The 20682-nt window shown below is 35.8% G+C and overlaps 1 pseudogene; it reads right to left on the bottom strand.

Moving 5' to 3' along the window:
* Window positions 1-20244, bottom strand: LOC144368126 (DNA polymerase epsilon subunit 4-like; annotated as a pseudogene).
* Window positions 20245-20682: the final 438 nt, after the last annotated feature.

Genomic DNA, 20682 nt, shown 5'->3' with positions numbered 1-20682 from the left:
CTAGGATTTGGTGGAGTGAGAACGGGGTTGCATCTGGAGGAGAGGTTGGGTCTTTAGAATGGCCAGGGCCTGGAAAAGGGTGGGGTCTGAAGTAAGGGCAGAGTCTCGAGGAGGGCAAGGCATGGGAGAGTTGGGGTCTTTAGGAAGGGACATGTCCAGAGGAAGGGTAAGGTTATACAGAAATAGGTTCAATCTGGGTGAGATCTGGAGCTCGGTATCTGGAAAAGGGCTTGATCCTGAAACAGAGAACTTCTCTGAAGTAGGTGTACGGACTTGAGGAGGGCTGGAGACTGGGAGAGGGGCAGGGACTGCAAATTTGACAGGATCATAGTAAAAAGTGGATATGGAAGAGTTGGGGGAATCAGGAGAAGAGATGGTGTGTAAAGAAGTATTAGGGTCTGGAGGATGTGGGTGGGGTCTGGAGGAAGAACAGGATATGGAGAAAGGTGAAGATTTGGAGAGGGTATATGGAGGATGGAGAAAGTCATTATGAGGATGTGAGGTCTGGAGAAGGTTCTGAGTGCCTGGAACTGGGAGCAGGAGGGGGCAGGAGGTGATGAGGAGTAGAGGCCTTGGTGGTCACTAATTTTCAGAGCATCTCAATCTTCAAACTTCCTTCCTGAAATCCCAATCTAGGTTATGCTGAGACTGAGCTGAGCAGAGGCAGTGAGAGTCTGCCATACTCACCACCTTCCATAGTACTAGGTGTCTGCAGACACACTGAATCCAGGGACAGTTTTCCTTGGACCACCAATTAAAACTACCTATACTGTTCTAGCTGTCTAAAGATGCTAAGGAAGTGACAGGGGTTCATTGCATAATGTTAACAGGGAAAGTTGCAGACATGGTGACAAATGCCTGTTATCCACCTAATAGGGAGAGTGAGACAGGAATATTTCAAGTTTGAGACAAGCATTGAAAACTTAGCAAGAGAGTGTCTCCAAATAAAAAAAGAACTGGGGATATTGTTCAGTAGATAAGCACCTACCTAGGATACATGAGGTCCTGGACTCACTCCCCTGTACTGAAAATGAATGAATGAATGAATGAATGAATGAATAAAAGGAAAAAAGATAAAAATGGAGAGGAATGCACGGCTATTTTAAAGTCATTTTCTTTTTTCAGCCTTCTTTTTCTTTATTCTTTTCATATATTTTAATACTTATGGACAATGAACTATATGTCAGAAGCTGAAGAGCATTTGAAAAGCAAAACGTAAAGTGCTATTTATTCTGTGTGATTCAATTCAAAATAATGGTGTTCTAAAATAAACATGAAAGTCCGTGGAAAAGGCCATATTGGGCTCATAGAAAACTGATTCTTCAATATATTTTCAAGGCTCCAACTTCCTTGAAAATACCCATAAATTTCAAACAATAAAATTAAGAATAAATAAGTGTCATGAATTTGAAGTAAAAGCTTTTGCTCAGCAAAAGAAACAGAAGTATAAAAAAGTCTACAGAATTGGAGATCTTTGGCAGCTTCTCTTCCAACCACATATTAATATCCAGATAAAAGAACTCAAAACCCTTAATATCAGTAATAAAAAACTCAATGAAAATTGGCAAAATAAATAAATAGGCATTTCGCAAAAGAATAAATAAAAATGGCCAAGAAATACATAAAAAAGTTTAGTTAAACAGGTAAATGAAAATTGAAACTACACTGAAATTTTATCTCAGTTCAGTTATAATGGCAAACATAAAGAATACAAATAATACTACATGTTGGTGAGCATTGGGGGAGGTACACTTATATGTTGTTGGTAGAAATGCAAATAAGCACAACTCTGGAAAGCTGTATTGAGATTTGTAAAAAAAATAAATAAAATAAATATATAAATAAATAAAAGCTAGGAATGCAGGCTGGGCTTATCCCGGCCCTGAGATCTGAGGGAAAACTAGCTTGATCCCAGCTCTCTCCTTCACTATTTTGTACAGTATCACTGAAAATAAGTACCGTTTCTTGAGACTGTGACTCTCATCATTTAACACTGTGACCTCACTGGTTTCTGTGCACCTGCAGGGAATAAGCAGGAATGCTGATGGAGGTTTCTGAGCCTGAGGGGATGGGTCCCAAGTGCAATTAATTACTTGTTTTCTTTGATGTATTAATGTTGTTTTTTTTCAGTGTTAAAGTATTAGAAAAAATATTGAAAAATTGAAAAGTGTGTTAAGATCACTAAGTTATTTGTTACCTTGTGATGACAAAACAGACCTGGTTGGAAAATGAAATTGTAAAAATACTATGGTAATGGGGCTGGGGATGTGGCTCAAGCGGTAGCGCGCTCGCCTGGCATGCGTGCGGCCCAGGTTCGATCCTCAGCACCACATACCAACAAACATGTTGTGTCCGCCGAGAACTAAAAAATAAATATTAAAAATTCTCTCTCTCCCTCTCTCCTCTCTCACTCTCTCTTTAAAGAAAATACTATGGTAAGAAACCTACTAATAGGTAAGGTGTCAATTCCATTGCCATCTCTCAGTCTTTCTCCAGGAAGCCTGATTGACTGTGGGTCCCTACAACTTGGATTGTAGAGAACTTCTCTTGAGGGTCTGACCACTCCCCTTTGAAGTGTAAATGCACCTGTGCAGGCTTCAGGCCCAAGAACAGATGTTTATCAAAGGTATGGTAAGAATGGCCAGTTATTCCCCTAATCTGTAAACAAGTTTCCCATTAAAAACTCTGTGCAGAATCATATATCGGGTAGACTAGAAAATTTATGAGGCTTGATAGCCAATAAATGTTGTGAGAAAGTGTGAATGGGTGCACAGAAATTGGAGTTTTGTTGTCTTTTGGGATCCTCTAGAGTACAATATAATTTGGAGTTCTTCTCCTCACTAGTGCTGCTTGCTGCTCGTTTCTCAACCAATCTTTTCCCCTATGCCTCCCAATATTATTATTCTTAATAAAATCAGCATTTATTAAAAACTTATTCCATAATTTTTTGGAACTAAACACATCAATTACATTTTTATTTGGTTGAGAAAGTCTCAGTTTAATTGGCAGTGTATATATATTTTTCCTCATTTTAAAAGTTTTATTAGAGGACATTATTATACATAATAGCGGGGTCCATTTTGACATGCGTACATGCATGGGATATAATTTGCTACATTTTATTCCCAGTACTTTTATTTTGCTTTTTTCTCCTTCCTTTACTCCATGCCCCTTATTTGTCTTTCTTCCATTTAATTATTGTTTAATAAAATGGTGCTTTATAGATATACATGAAGGTGGAATTTACTGGGGTCTATTCATATATGCACATACATCATTTGGTCAATCTTGTACCTCAGTTCCTCCCTTTTCCATCCCTCCTCACTCCTTTGTAATTATGCTGCACCCTATTTTGCCAAGGACATGGTATGACTGGCACTGTCACTGATTTACTGACCAACATTGAAAATGTTATAAAATCAAAGACTTGAGGTATTAAGTACAACTGCCATGGGAGTCTCCCTGAGAATCATCTTTATTCTGCCATGAGTTCACATGCTTCTATTGGATATTTGTTTTTAACATTTATTTTTTAGTTGTAGGTGGACACACAGTATCTTTATTTTATTGAGAATCAAACCCAGTGCCTCACACATGCTAGGTGAGTACTATACCACTGAGCCCAAAAAACCCAGTCTTAGTGGGTAATTCTTCTGATTCTATGTGTCATAGCTGACTGTGAGTACCTGGGAAGAATAATATGGACTAACTGTACTCGTAAATTTGAGATTTCAACAGACAAATGGGTATATAAATCCACATCATTAAGTCTAAATCCATAATGAAATTTGGCAAAGACTAAAATACATCTTTCTGCACAGTCTCATTTGCTATTCTGCAATGAAAAATAAGTTGACTATCTATCAGTCATATAAAAGCAATAATATTTAATTTGTTCTTTAATTCAGTTTATGATACATAGTATGAATAATTGTGATAAGCCCTTGAATTAAGTGATATATAAAAAAATTCTGATTTACTTACAGGAAGGAATAGAGGCATTATAATAAACATCAAAATAATGTGATCTCACTTTTTATCAAAATTATATTTGTATAAATTGGATTCATGTTCTTATAACTTACATAATGTTTATAAAGTCTGTGTATCATACTAGTTCATTTGTAACTTATCCAAAACAGACATGATTCTCACCAAAACAAAAATGTAGTTATTCCATTAATGTACAGAAGAACAAAGAGGATTATTCAAATACTGAGATTTGAGAAAAATTAACTATATTATTTATTAAACTCTAGAAATCCTTCAAGTGGGTGCTGGAGACCAAGACAGTATGTTCTGGCAAGTGTGATGTCTGTTTTTGTTTCTGGTATCATAAGTTCTGCATTTTTTATTTTTCTGCTTTGAGAGCAAACACATAGCCATATATTCCCAATAACCCAACATGTACAAGTTTAGGAAGTATTTTCTATCAATCATCTTTAACCTAATAACATTCAAAGTACAGATATAATACCAAAAATAAAGTCAACATTTAGAATTGGAGACAAACATAATCTTTAGTGATAAGAATCCCTTAATTTTATACTTTAAAAATAATAACAACCTGTCACAGCGGGGCAAAATTGTGACTTATGAAGTCGAGGGAGAAATAAAGAATGTCCACATGCTTCTGCCCCTTTCAATGCTTCATTCATTCAAATTACTCAATATAATTTTACTCTATAGGTTCTTAATCAAGAAAACAGAAATCCTTATTGCTAGGCACTGCAATAGACATAATCAATTCACAGCAAACAATTCTAGATTAATACTAAGAATTGCAAAGCACACTTAGTCATGAGAGGCTAGTGGCAGAAATTCTCTTTGCATGCTAAATTCAAAAGTCTCAAGTCTTAGGTATTGTGTCTAGCATATGCATACTCACTCAAATCACAGTGATCAGGTCTGGAACCAAGGCAGGCTTTTCCCAGCATAGAGTGGATGATCAGTTGAGGAGAGGAGTCATAGGGAGATGTTAAGTCTCTCAACAAGGTCCAGACAAGGCTTTAGAATTTGAGATTGATGAGGATCACACAGACGATCAGGAGAATGATGACAAGTGCTGGAAGTTCAGGTCCTCATCAGGCTTTCCAGCTCAAGTGCATCCTTGTTTTTATTGGCTGAATCCCTGTCCATTAGCTCTATATTTTACACTGTATTTTGAGGCTTTTGACCTTCCCCTAGCAATCCTTATCAGCTACCACTGGATTTCTCCATGGCATCCCTTATCCTGGGGTCAGAAACTTATGGTCTGGTAGTCATTAAAACATCTGTCAAATTCTAATAAATGGTCTAACCTTTTATTGTTCCCAGCTTCTCTTAAATCCTAAATATCTTAATTTTCTAGTGAATCTGTTAGGAATTATCTGCCACAGCAGCTCAACTAAGGTGTGTCTATATAGTACTCCAAATTTTTTAAGCACACAGCAAAGTCTTAACCCTAAATTTAAGATTACTTATAACAATTTTGCAAGAATCATTAGGTTGTTACAATCAATATATATCAAAATGTTAGCATCAAATGGAAGGCAGAAGTAATTTTCAATCAATGTCATAAAATGGTATTTTCAGTTTCCCAGCCTGTTTCTCAGGAAATCCAGGTGGGTGTTAACACAGATAACTGGGTCCAATTATATCCAAGTGTGCTGTAAAGTGCAGGTATTATTCATTATGTTATATCCACTTCTCCTTATTCAGAGGTGACTGTAGAGTGGTCCCATAGCCATCTAATATTACCTACATGTGTTTTAAGTTCTTTGTGTCTTGTTTTAATTTTTTTATTCCATTTAGCATGCATACTAAAAATTTTAAGGCTATCATGAATATGCATATTAGCAGTGCATAGTGGAGAATTTCTTTTATGTCCTGGAACCATTTTGGAATGTGCCAGCATACTGTGTCAAACTTGAGGAGCTTATAGAGTTAATCTGCCCAAGAGCATCATAATCTATTGACTACATTATGTTTGTATGATAAATAATCTGTTTTTATTACATGTACTACTGGTGAGACAATGTGATTTCTGTTATTAAGTGTGCTATATCCAGTATTATTTGGGCATCCTGTCTTTGTAGTTGTTGTATAATATGTTAAGTCTGGTTTTGAAGTTGCTTCATACATTCCAATTGTATGTCTGGTTTATCCTCTAATTTTCTTCAAATACCATATTAGTTTGTAATGTGTGTTTTATCTGTATCTGTTGATTTGAGAAAGCTGTTATACATTTACCTGATTTAGTGTATAATGTCAACTTCCATGTGCTTCAGGTAAATGTAAAACAATTACCAAAACATATATTGGTGTCAGAATATTCAGAGTAATAATAATAATAATCCTCACTATGGGAGTTGCTGTCAGATGTGTTTTGTGTCGTTGTAATTGTTTGTGTTTAGGGTATATGTGTTTACATGGATAGTTATGCCAACGGTATTAGGTAAACAGACAGCAAAAAGATTATTTCTGAATCGTATTACTTCTTCCTGTGCGTCAATTATAGTGACCTTAGATGTATGTAACTCATGATGGTTTATATGATGGTTTATGTATAGGTAAGTTAATGTGTCAATTGGTATCACTGAAACTTCCAGTAAAATTGTTCCATTGAGGCTAATTTCTGATATTAGTGGTTTTATGTGTTTATTTAGTTCATTCTCTTATCCATTTTTCTGTATAAAAGCATCATAATATTCTTTATGGGCTGTTAGTGTCTGAAATATAGTTCACCTCTGTAGTTCAGCTTGCTGTATGATATCTGTGATTGTATATAAAGATCTGAAAATTATTTTTAGTCCATGAATTTCTTTGTCTCTAATGTGTTCCAGGGCTGTAATTCTAACATCCATGTCGTCTATGTTTTGCACTAAAGATTTATTCTAATGCTATAGCTGTCCAGCTATAGCTATCTATTCTAAAATCTCCCTTGTTTTTCTAATGTGTTGTCTTTGTATTGTTGGAATATGCATTACTTTTTTTATGGCATCTCCTATATAGCTCCTTAGCGTATAGTGTTGTGTCAATAGTTAATGTTATCCTCTGAATTATGGGATTTACAATTATTTGTAAAGGAATTTGTATATTTGGTATTACATAAGGTGATTGTTGTTAGCCTTGGACTTTCTCTATATAATTTCATTCCTGATGGGTAATGTGCTGAAAATAGTTTATGTGTGGCATTAATACCTCTTCTATCAATTATACATGGTTGGTGTTGATCCCTGATGTAACATCTTTCAAAGGACATGAATAATACAAATAAATACATGTTCCTGTTTCTGCCATGATCTTTTAGCAATTAAAGTTCTTTTAAATAGAGCTGTGTGAGCCACAAAATAATATTGACTTAATTCCCATGGCTTATTCCATTTTTGTAATAGCATGTAGAAATTGTAGGGCATATTATGATCTACTCTATATTGTGATACTCAATCAAAATTCATGCCTGCTGTTTTCCACCATGATTAAGGCCTTTTGTCTGCTGCTTTTATCTTATACCTGGGGTAGAAGTAGGTGTATTGAATTTTACATTGACTCCACTCTAGCAATCCTATCAGTGTGTCTGGTGTTACATAATCATCTATCCATAGAGCTCCACTTATGTTAAGTTTAGGGTCTTATCCTTTGTCTGGTTATGGTATTATGTATGTTTGGTTTTCTGTTTTTATATATAAGGAAATTTCAAAGTCTAATCTGTTGTCCATGTGTATTGCACCTACTTGGTCACCCAAAAAGAATACAGATAATATGGATGTACATTTGTTGTCATCTATACTATGAGATATATTCATAAATCTTGTTACTTTCATTAGTTCTTATAGAGACATGACCAACATTTTGTTATATGTCTGGGTTTCTGTTTGGAGATCAGATTGTGGACTATATGGTGTTATGAATGATGCAATAGGAAGTGCTCTATAGTCAAATAATGCCACTAGACTCTTTTCTAGAAGCATGAAATGTGGCTTAGTTGAGTTCCAATGTGTCACACTGTGTGTTTATGTGTGTTTCCAATTCCATGAAACATTATAAGTGTTCTCCTATTGTATGGTTTATTAAGTTGAATTTTATTCATGCTGATTCTAGTGTATAGTTTTCCTTCTTATTGTTGCAAGATATGATTTATTAGTATAATGTGTGAAATTATTGAAATGTGTGAAGGTGGTATTTTCTGCTATTTTTTCTTGAGAATTTATATTTGGTGTCAATAGCTTCAAGCACATCTCCAACATTGTTTGTTTTTATGTTCCTATACATAGTTAATTTTTTATGATGGTAGTTAATGCAAGAGTATTCTAAGAATGCTTGTGAGTTTTTGCCTCAGGGTAATGTGGATTGACTATGTAATTGGTTGTGTAGGAGGTTCTTGGGGATTGTCCCTATTGAGGTATGTGTATGGTAAAATGCATTACTAATTAGTGATGCATATGCATGAAGATTGTGGAAACATGGATGAAAATAAGAGTGATAAAAGTTTTAATTCTGTAGCACTTTTGTATTTTAATTCTGTAGGCATTTTTCCCCAGGTTCCAGGATGCCAAGCCTACGTTCCCCTAAGAGAAAAGCTGATTATGTCTCATGGTCTGCTCAGGCCATGCCTTGGCCTGGTGTGGGGGTGGAAGGCTGCCTCCTTGCTCTCCCTCTCCACATGTCTTCACACAAAAAGAGCAATATAATTGCCAACAGGACTTTTTGGGTGGCTATACTGTGCTATGTGTGGCAGAAATTTGTGGTTGCACAACCCTAGTGGCTCTTATCTCATGGCAATGGAGAGTGCACCACCTCCATACTTCAGCAGGAGATAGGGAATAGGAGGTTGCACAGGAATGGTTGTGCTCTGGGCCAGACTGGGATCAGCTGGAAGCCAATGTGTGTTTTAGCTTCCTAGGAGTGAACCAGACCTCTGTGTAATGCTGAAATCAGTGGGAGGTTGGCAACAGGAGTGAGACCCAGGCCTGAATGAACCCAGGGAACCTGGGAGCTCAGGAAAGGGGTCTTAAGAGAAGGGTGTCTTGTTATGGTATGGCAGTAGAAGGTCTGTGGTTTATCTTAGAAGGCGATGGTCATATCCACTTCCTAGGCCACAGGGTGAGGGGACTGGGGGGCAAGAAAGTAAATGCTATGGTGCCCAAAAGAATTAGGAGTGATAGGAGAGCTTAACATAATCTTCAATTATGTAAATTCACATCAAAATTTTATTAGGATTTTATTTCACCCCAAGAAGAAGTAGTATTATGAAAATTGGTGAAAATTTGGAAAAAATAAAATGTTTCTACAATGTTGGTGGATATATAAATTATTTTAGCCAGTATGGAGAAAAAAAAATATATATATGTGTGTGTGTGTGTGTGTGTGTGTGTGTGTGTGTGTGCTATATGGATGCCACGTATATAACCATATATGCAGAAGGATATATACTGCTGAGTATATATTTTTGGGAAATAAATTCAGCATACAAAGGAGATACCTTCACAACCATGTTTATTTTGGTACTATTCACAGTAAGATATAGAATGAGCATAGATGCCTTTCAAAAAATGAATGTAGAAAGAATTGTGGCATATACACATGATGGAATTATATTTTGTCATAAAGAAGAATGAAACATCTCATTTCAGGACAATATATGGAATTTTATATTACCGTGTCACATAAAATTAGTCATGGAAACATTTGTACCATACAAATTCTCTCATTTGTGGAAATAAAAGAAAAAGCAATGAGGAGAGAAGGATAAGACAGATTATTTGTAAAACATAATGGGATGAGAGAGAGAGAGAGAGAGAGAGAGAGAGAGAGAGAGAGAGAGAGAGAGAGAGAGATTCATAAAGGCTTAGGTAATAAAAATTGTTAAAATGTGATATCAATAGTTAAAAATGACATGGAATACTGTTACCCCATTATTTCCACAATAACCAATTCAAGGGCTTTATGTTATTATTATTGTTGTTGGTGGTGGTATGTGTCTTATTTCAACAGTACCCCTTGCTTGTAACAGAGTTGGCTTGAGTCACATTCTTCTACATCCTATTCTAAAAGCAGCCCAATCTCCTAAATATTGGAGTCTGCTGGAGCAGTGATTCCCTAAGTGTGGTCCCAATCCCATCAGTTTCAGACTCATAGAATGGCTATGAATGCCCATTTACAGGACTTATCTGGAGTAGCAGTGGTAGTGGCCCTCTGCCTGGCCAGTTTCCTCATTAACCTAGAAGGTAAGAGGCATTCTCACAAAAGACACCTTAGGAGTCACTGACATTTACCTGAATGGGAGGGGGCCTCCCAGGGAGGGGTTTGAAATCCTGTAATTGGAAGAGTTCAGGTTCAACCTGGTAGATACTCTGGAAAGAATTCTTAAAAGTAGCACCTAATGGCTGTATACACACCACTCTATTTTATTTATTAATTAATTCTTTCTGGCAAAAATGTATATTGGAACACAGTTACTATCATTTATTTGTAGCAAGGTACTAGATTTTAACTCTAATTAGGTCATATTGTCTGTAATATTTGCACCTGGAAATTTTTAGAATATCATCATTCAATGTTTTTTGCTATTATGGAAATGTCTTGTGTCTATCCTATCTAATCTAGTAGCTTCAAGCACATAATATTTTGGCAAAAGCAGAGGGATGCCCTCTTTCACTATTCTATTTAACATAGTTCTTGAAACACTAGCCAGAGTAATTAGAGAGATGAAAGAAATTAAAGGGATATGGGTAGGTAAAGAATAACTCAAATTAGCACTATTTGCTTACAATATAATTCTATACCTAGAAGACCCAACAAATTCTACCAGAAAACTGCTAGAACTGGTAAATGACATCAGAAAAGAAGCAAGATACAAAATTAATACCAATAAATTAAAGGCATTTCTGCATATCAGTTATGTATCCTCTGAAAGGGCAATGAGAAAAACTACCTCATTTACAATAGTATAAAAATAATAATAAAATATTTGGGAATCAACTTATTGCAAGGGGTGAAAGACTTCTACAATAAAAACTAAAGAATCCTAAGAAAACAAACATCAAAGAAAACATAAGAAGATGGAGAGATCTACATGTTTTTAATAGGTAAAATTAAAATTGTCAAAATGACCATACTACCAAAAGCACTATACAGATTTAATGCTATTTAACTCAAAATCCCAATGACATTCCTCAGAAATAGAAAAAACAGTCATGAAATTTATCTGGCAAAATAAGAGACCCAGAATAGCTAAAGCAATCCTTAGCAAGAAGATTGAAGCAGAAACCATCATTATAGCACAACTTGAACTATGCTACAGATCAAGAGTAAATAAATAAATGAATAAATAAATAAATAAAAATAAAAAATAATAAAAAAAACCAGTATGGTGTTGACACCAAAATATACTTGTAGACCAATGGTAGAGAATAGATAACACAGAGACTAACCCCCCTAATTATAGTTATCTTATATTTGACAAAGGTATCAAAACTACACATTGGAGGAAAGATAGTCTCTTCAACAGATGATGCTGGGAATATGGGAAATTTATATTCAATAAAATGAAATCAAACCCCTGTATCTTACCGTGCACAAAACTTAACTCAAAATGAATCAAGGACCTAGGAATTAAACCAGAGACACACTGTGTCTGTTAGAAAAAAACATAGGCCCAAATCTCCATCATATCTGATTATTCCACAACTTTCTTAATAAGACTCCATAGCACAATAATTAATATTAATTATCAATAAATAAGATGAATTCAAACTAAAAATGTTCTTCTCAGCAAAATAAACAATCAGTGAAGTGAATAGAGAGCTTTCTAATTGGGAATAAATTCTTACCACATGCACATTTGATATAGAATTAATCTCTAAAGAACTCAAAAATCTTAAAACAAAAATAAAAGCAAGCAAATAAACAGCAACAACAACAATAACAAAAACAACAACAGCAAAATAACCCAACCAATCAATGAGCCAAGGAACTGAACAGACACTTCTCAGAAGATGATATACAATCAATCGATACATACATGAACAATTGTTCAACATTCCTAGCAATTAGAGAAATGGAAATCAAAAATACTCAGTGATTTCATCTTACTCCAATAATATAAGAATAAGAACACAATGAGTGTTGGCAAAAATGTAGGTAAAATGCACATACTCATACAATGCTGGTGGAACTTCAAATTGGTGCAGAAAATCTGGAAAGCAATATGGAGATTTCTTGGAAAATTTGCAATGGAACTACCATTTGACCAAACTATTCCACTCTTCATTCTGTACCCAAAGGACTTAAAAACAGCATACTACATGGACACAGCCACATCAATGCAGCACAATTCACAATAGCTAAACTGTGGAACCAACCTAGATGTCCTTCAGTAGATGAATGGACAAAGAAAATGTGGGTATATATACACAATGGAATATTATTGAGCATTAAAATAGAATAAAATCATGACATATGCAGGTAAATTGATGGAGCTGGAGAATATAATGCTACGTGAATTTTGCCAGTCCCTAAGAAACAAATGCCAAATGATTTATCTGACTTAAGGATGCTAATTCATAACATGATGAGGGAGGAGCAGGATGGGAGGGTTAAATAAATTCCAGATAAAGCAAAGGAGAAAAGGGTATGAAAGGGAAGAAAGGAGGTATAGGTGTAAAAAAGAAAGTGGAATGTGATTTTTATCATTACCCTAAGTACATTTATGAAGCCACAAATGATATTACTTTGTGTACAACCAGATATATAAAAATTTTGTTTTATACATGTAATATGAATTTTAAGGCATTCTGTTCTTATATATAACAAATTAAAAATTTTAATAAAATAAAAAAATTCATACATACAAAAAAAAACAGACAATAATTATTAGGTCTTCAAGTGGTATCCTAATTTAAGCCATCCCCAACATCTTATTCATACATATAAATTTTCTTAAAAATGTAATAATTCATCTTAAAAGGAAATTAAACCACTAAATTCAAATATACTATAATTTGTCAGGAGTATATTTTGGTGGTTTAATTATTTTCTTGCATTGATAATATGACTTAGTTTGAACATGCAAGTGTTGTCTAGTGAAAGCACTGAGCCTTTACAGGTAGTTTTTTCTGCTAAAAAGTTATTAATTGTGAGTGGGGGATGGGTAGAGACAACTGTGTGGGAGAGTTTGCAGTAAGCTGGCCTAGATGGATGGCAACATTCCTACCCCAAGGCAGACAGAAATTTAAGAATAATGGGAGATTCAAGAAAGGGAGGTGTGTGTAGAGTAGGAATGTGCACTGGCATCCATAGTTCAACCCAGAGAAGGTGTAGTATGAGTTTTCAAATTGAGTCAAGAGAGAGCCAGGAGACTAAGGACAATATATAAAAGTACAGCTACAGAGGCTGGCAATTTTTAGGTGGCTTGGCTTCCATACAAAAAAAGCCTCCCCTACACACAAGAGCATAGGCCAATCCCCTCTGCCTAGTTCCCTACACAAAGGTGTGTTTCCAGCTCTGAGAACCCTCACATATATACTTGCCTTCTGCTATCTATAACCTCTTGTTTCCCATTTCCCCAAACTAGAAAAACATATCTCAGAGGGATACTATGCCATATTCTCAGAGTGATACTGTGCCATATTCTCAGAGTGATACTGTGCCAGGCTCTAATCACCCACACATGCTGATTTTGTTTTTGTAATTTTTTTAGTGTTGAAAAACTTTTATTTATTTAGGTGGTACTAAGATTAAAACCCAGTACTTCACACATGCTAGGGAAATGTTCTACCATTGAGCCATGATGCCAGCCCACACACGCTGATTTCAATAAGCTGAAGTCTATAGCCAACCCTACACACTACTTTATCTGCCACCTAGTCAACCTGGACCCAAGCCTATCTTATTATCCCCTTTATTTTTTGCATCGTCTAAATTTAGAAAATTATGATATCAACTCAGTTTTAACATGGCACCCAGGAATTTGATGGTTCCACCTGCACATCCCTGAAAACACAGGGTGGGGGACTCTTACCATTCTGTCCCCTGTCAGCTCCAAAGAGCATTATATTAGTTCTATACCCCCATCCCTTTTAAAGAAAACTAAAGCCTACAAAAATGAGAGTTCCACAATCTCAACACATGGAGAACACTAAATTGGCTTTCTTCCAAAAAATAATAAGGAAAGAATAATAAGAAAAACCAGTATGACATGCTACCAGTATATTGCTCACCACAATTGCTTCCACAAGAAAACACTCTAAGGTTTTGAAGTAGTGGTGAAGATGGCATTCATAGCTCTGCAAAGAGCTCCAGTCCTTAACTGAGATACCCAGTGTGGTCATTGATTTCTCATAAACACAAGGTTTGTAGTGTCCAATTTTTTTTAACATTGTTTTTCTCCTTTCTTTTTAGTTAAGTCTAGTGTGGCATGCTCGCAACTTGAGGAAATGTTAAAAGGTAGCTCTTACATTTGTAATGTAGTAGTTGTCCACTAAGTGAAAAGTTGTTAAAATAACTGAAATGTTCCCATAGCTTCATTGAAGTATACTTAAAAGTATAAGCACCCATTTATTCTATGTAGGGGTATGTTTTGATGTAAATATACCCACATGGATCCATTTCCATATTCTCAGCAACCATGCCTCTTCTCCTGATGACCTTGTATATTAAATTCAGATCATCAAGAACTTATATAAATCAAACTACTCATTACTTTTTTTGTGTGTGTCTGACTTATTTTATTTAGTATAATTTTTTTTGATACTTATTCATCTTCTGAGTATTTCAGTAGACTCATTCAGTCTTCACTTGTGAGGATTCAATATTTTTTATCCAAAATTTTTCAAATGAGAATATCTAAAGTAATTTGGATATCATAAATTTATTTTAAAAGGGAGAGTGAGAGAAGAATGTCTTGTGGATGACATTCTAATTTACAAAAATTTATAATTTGCTGATAGCTTTTACAAATAATGTGAAGGTAATTTTATGAAATATTTTTTCACACCTGTGTTTTGACTGTGACCTGTCACATAAGGCCTGGTGTGGATCTTTCCACATGCAGCATCATGTTACCTCTCTTAATGATTCATATTCATGAACATTTTTGATTTTTTGATTCACAGTGCTTTTCTTTTAGAACATGGTTTATCATTTAACTTTCATGAGCATTTTGATCATTTCCAATTGATGTTTATTAGTGCAACCTTCTGTGGAATTTGCATAGCTCTGTATAGAATTATGATCCTATATTTTAGTTAGACAGTTTTTTGTGTAAAATATGAGTCTTATTTTATAAATTTATTTAAATTTTAAAGTATATGTTCAATTGTTTTACTTTAAAATGCTCCAAGATGTATTCATGAACTCTTTACCCTGGCCTGATGTCTATGTTCATACCTCAGCCTTGTTTAATGTTGTAAATCTTAACATGTTTTCCTGATAATTTTTTAGATCTATATTAAGAATGATGAGTGGATGCAGTGACCATTTCCCAGTGTACTTTAATTAACTCTTCTGTGAGAAATTGCCTGTGGGAAATCCATCTGAAATTGTCAATTCTGTAATCTTTTACACTTTAAGGCTTGTATAAGAAAAAAAAAAGATTTCTTGCAACCACAATTATACTTAAAATATGAACAGAATCATGTGTTTTAACTTGGTAAAGGCATTAAGATTTTGTAAAATTTAAATTTATATATTAGAGCATATCAAATCATAATTTTTAATAAAAATAAAAATAATCTTTATTTGATGTATTTGTCGAAAAAGTATTAGTTTTGAATGCTGAGTATCCTACATTAAAAAAATATATAATTCCTACAAGTAAAAATTCACAAGTCACAGAAATCTGAATGGTGATATCATTGCATGCTTCTGAAATGGACATTGTCATGAAGTATTTATCACTCCCTGTGACTTAAGGATTGTTCCATGTCATTGTGTGGTTAAAAGTCTGCAAAAATAAAAATAGATGGTACATGTTCAGATGATTGCTGATAAGTGATAAAACATGGTATGTACAGAAAAATAAATTGTCTCCAGAAAATCTTTTGGATGTCTGAATTCTTTGACAGTTCTGATTCTTCTGTCCAGAGAGTGGTGGCCTTTCTTTTTAACAAAGATATCTTGTTTCTTACAGTGCACATACAGCTTACCCATGGCATATGATTATAAAATCTTTCTTTCTTGCAATTTAAATTGTCACTAACATTTTATAATTTATGAAGTGTCACAAAGAGGTATATAATATCAAGACTATTTATGTATGTGCATTTCTATGAGGCTTGCAGGGAGCATAGCCCTGTTCATTTTATAATTTTGTTGCAGTTTTGATTTCTTTATCTAGGACAAGTTTAGATAAGAAACATCCAAATGAAAGCACAAGCAGCCCAATTAGAACTGTCTGCTAGTGGGATACTGAGTAGACTTGATCTAGTTTTGACAGAAATTTGCAAGTGGCAAAACTTTAATATAAAACCTGTTTTTATATGTCTAGTTGCTTGTGTGTGGCATTTGAAAATAGAATGTATGTATCAACAAAATGATTTTTAAAATGTAAATGCATTTGGTTGTTGTCATTTACATGATATTCAGTTTACTATTGGGGGAGGTCTGGGGTTAAACCCAGGGACAGTTAACTAACTGGGTAACATCCCCAAATTGGTTTATTTATTTATTTATTTATTTATTTATTTATTTATTTAAATTTTTAGAAAGGGTTATCATCAAGTTGCTTAAGGTTATCATGAAGTATGCTAAGTTTCTAAGCCTGGTTTTGAACTTATGATCTTCTTCCCTTGACCTCCCAAGTTGGTAATATGACAGGCATGCACTTGGAACTTTATCAATTTTGAGGGGATGAATAGTAGAGATTGAATGAAAAGGCACTAAACCACTGAGGTATATTTCCAATCCTACTTTGTATTTTATTTAAAACAGGGTTTTACTGAGATGCTTAGTGCCTTGCCATTGCTGATGGTTGCTTTGAACCTGTGATTCTCTTGTTTTATCCTCCAAAGCCACTGAGATTACAGGCATGCACCAACATGCCCAGCCAGTTTACCATTTTTTTAAAGCCTTAGAAATCTTTTATCCAATATAAAATTCATTATTTAAAAATTGATTAAGACATAACCATCAAAAAGTCAGGAATTCTTAAGAATAGTATATAATTCCATCCATTTCCCTGCAAATACAATTATGTTAATATTTTAAGTGCTGAGTATTATTCCATTGTGTATATATGTCACTTTTTTATCCATTCATCTACTGAAGGACATCCAGGTTGGCTCCAGAGTCTACCTATTGTGAATTGTGCTGCTATAGACATTAATGTGGCTATGTCCCTGTACTATGCTGTTTTTAGGTCTTTTGGGTATAGTCCAAAAAGAGAAATAGCTGGGTCAAATGGTGGTTCCATTCCCAGCTTTCCAAGGAATCTACATACTGCTTTCCAAATTGGCTGCACCAATTTGCAGTCCCTCCAACAGTGTATGACTGTACCTTTTTCCCTGCATCCTTGTCAGCATTTGTTGTTGTTTGTCTTTATCATGGCTGCCATTCTTACTGGAGTGAGATGGTATCTTAGAGTAATTTTGGTTTGCATTTCTCTGATTGCTAGGGATGATGAGCATTTTTTTCATATATTTGTTGATTGATAATATATCTTCTGAGAAGTGTCTGTTCAGGTCCTTGGCCCATTTGGTGATTGGGTTATTATTTTATTTTATTTTATTTTATTTTTTGGTGTTTAGCTTTTTGAGTTCTTTGTATACCCTAGAGATTAGAGATCTATCTGATGTGTGAGGGGTAAAAATTTGTTCCCAGGATATAGGCTCCTTATTCATCTCACATACTATTACCCTTGCTGAGAAAAAACCTCTATATAGAGAAAAGGGGTGGGAGGAAAAGGGAAGGATAAATGGCATTGCACGGATAATGAAAGGTGACCATCATTGTTATACAAAATACATGTATGAAGATGTGAGGAAAAAAAGAATAGTGGTACCTTAGATTAGGTAGAGAGAAGTGATGGGAGGGAAGGGGATGGGTTGGGGAGATAGGGAGGACAGTAGAATAAAACAGACATCATTATTATTACTGTGTGTATATATGTGAATGCATGACCAATGTGATTCTGCAACCTGTATACTCAGAAAAATGAGATATTGTATCCCATTTGATTCAAATGTATGAAAAAAATAATATAAAGTAAAAAAAAGAATAGTATATAATTACATAGGGAACAATTACTTTTAAACTAACAAAAATACACTGATTTAAGTTTATCTTCTTGGTGAGAATGAACTGAGGGCACATGGATTCTGAAAAGCTATTCAATCAGAACATATGGATTTAAGAGTAAGACTTAGGAATTCAGTAGAAGAAATAGCTGAGAAAGCAGTTAAAATGTGGTAATTCAAATATTTCCTGTTTTGATGACAAGATTTAGTTAGTACATGAGTTAACCTAAAATTCCTAAGAAAAAAATAGTTACAAGAAGTACAGAATATCAATGCAAAGTAATCAGTACACACAGACTGCTAAAGAAGAAAATGGACAGAAGTAACCTTTTAAATGTTGGCAATTGTTCCTGATGGCTAACATTATGATGAGGGAACAAAATTTGTATTTATTTACATTTAGGGATGGAAAACACAAGCAGGTACAAAACTTTCCAATTCATCTGAGTCCACCATGTGTCTTCATATTCCCTCTCCCTTCTTTATGGTTAGAAGTTTGCCAGAAGTTCTAACTCCCCAAGGGAAACTGACTATAAATAGAGTTAGCAAGTTTGTTTTCACTGTCCTAATAGGAAGTAAGGAGAAGAAACTATCCCTGTACAAATAAGAGAGAACCAAACATTTGTTTATAAGAGCTGAACTTGCATCTTTAGCATGAAAAAACAGGTGGAAATGATTTTCCACTGATAAAAAGCTTACCTTCCAGAAAAGCAAATTCATCGACAGCTTCTATCGCATTATCTGAAACACAAGGAAAAGGGACACTTGACTGTGGTCATTTGGACATCAGCTCCAAATTAGCACAATCCACACAATGAAGGAGATGAGGCTTTATACAAATTTAGGCATTTATAAAATATGTCCCTTGCTGTCTTGAGATCTATTTCTGTTCCATCACTAAATCTTACATACTGGCTGCCTAATAGAGTAAAGTCAAGTCCAGGCAAATACTGTTCAATGAGAGGGGGAAATGTGAAGCCTCCTATCAAGTTGCTTTACTCTTGAATTTATTCTCTTTGCTCTGAAAGTTATCAGAGAAGAGTTTGGCAATATAGCAGGGAGTACAAGATACAGTATATGAAAACTTCAGACATGTGCATGGGTTAGCAGCTGGATAGAGGGTCAGAAATCAAACACCTACTTTGCCTTCTCAACCTGCAAAGGGAAAGCTTAACCCAGCCCTCCATTGTCTATTGCCAGATACTATAGAGACACTCTACCCAAATCTCTGCTCTGAAGGGTTTTCCTCTTTCCTTGTTAAGCACAACAGTAGGCATCTTTTGCAATGGTCTCCACAAACAGTTCCTGTCAAACAAATGAACAAATTAAAAAATCAATAGACTCCTGTTTTTGAAAGAAAAGAAGGTGAAGGGCTCAAGCAGGTGGGGGAGGTTCTGAAACTTAAGACGGTACAGGACTTCACTAAGGTCATTCCAGTACCTCTTCCCCCAGAAGGCCACTACGTCCCTTCCCCCCTACTCATAAATCCACCGCGTTCCTTTACTAGACTGCTACAAGTTGTATGTGAGCCAGGAGAGGTGAAAATTAAAGTTGATCTCTGCGCCCTCGTAAAGTGGTTAACAAAGCAATACAACACATGAAGGTGCGTGACACTCTTCTCCAACCTTCCCTGATTACACACACCTCGGACTGCAAACACCCCTTTCACTTTCCGGCTCAGCACAGCCAGCTCAGACCCTCTTTTTCCTCCTCCCCAAATTCCGCCAAACAGCCCCAAGCCCCGCCCCAAGGAAGCCACGCCCCCAGAACCACGCGCTGCCACCCCTAGTGCCCTTGCACTCCCGTCGCAGCGGGGCTCGAGCCACAATGAAGATTGCTTTCTCTGCCACTAGCGTTACATCGGGTCCGCCTTCACCAAAGCCTTCATTGGCGCCAAAGGCAGCCTCCAGAGTCCAGCCCCGCCCCCCCCCATACACACACTCTTTGGAGCTTGAGCTTGTGAGGCCGCTGCCTCCCCTCCAGGCCCCTCCTCCTCCCTGGGCGCCCCGCTTCCAGCCGCTGCCTCCATCCTGGCACTGAGTGTGCTGCGCAAGGCCACCGACTGTGAGCTCGCAAGCGGTGCTGGCCCCTTCACCCACCGCCCCCACCCCACCCCACTAGGCTCCTGTCCTTCTTAGAACTGATCACAGTTATAATCCTGCATTTCCCTGTGTGATTATTAGAACGATGTTTGTCTCCTCCTCCTTCACCTCCAAATCAAAACCTCCATAAAGAAGATATTCCTGGGGGCTGGGGTTGGCTCAGTGGTAGAGCACTAGTCTAGCACATGTGAGGCCCTGAGTTCGATCCTCAGCACCACATAAAAATAAATTTAAAAATGAAGGTACAATATCTTTGTGTCCAACTACAACTAAAAAATTATAAAGAAAGAAGGTGTTCTCGCCTGATTTTGCTCATTGAGCAGTGTGGTACCGTATCTGGCACTTAGTAGGTGCTCAATACATAT

Source organism: Ictidomys tridecemlineatus, chromosome 2, assembly GCF_052094955.1.
Source record: "Ictidomys tridecemlineatus isolate mIctTri1 chromosome 2, mIctTri1.hap1, whole genome shotgun sequence".
In the NCBI taxonomy this organism is placed as follows: domain Eukaryota; kingdom Metazoa; phylum Chordata; class Mammalia; order Rodentia; family Sciuridae; genus Ictidomys; species Ictidomys tridecemlineatus.
This window is presented reverse-complemented; position numbering and strand designations above follow the sequence as displayed.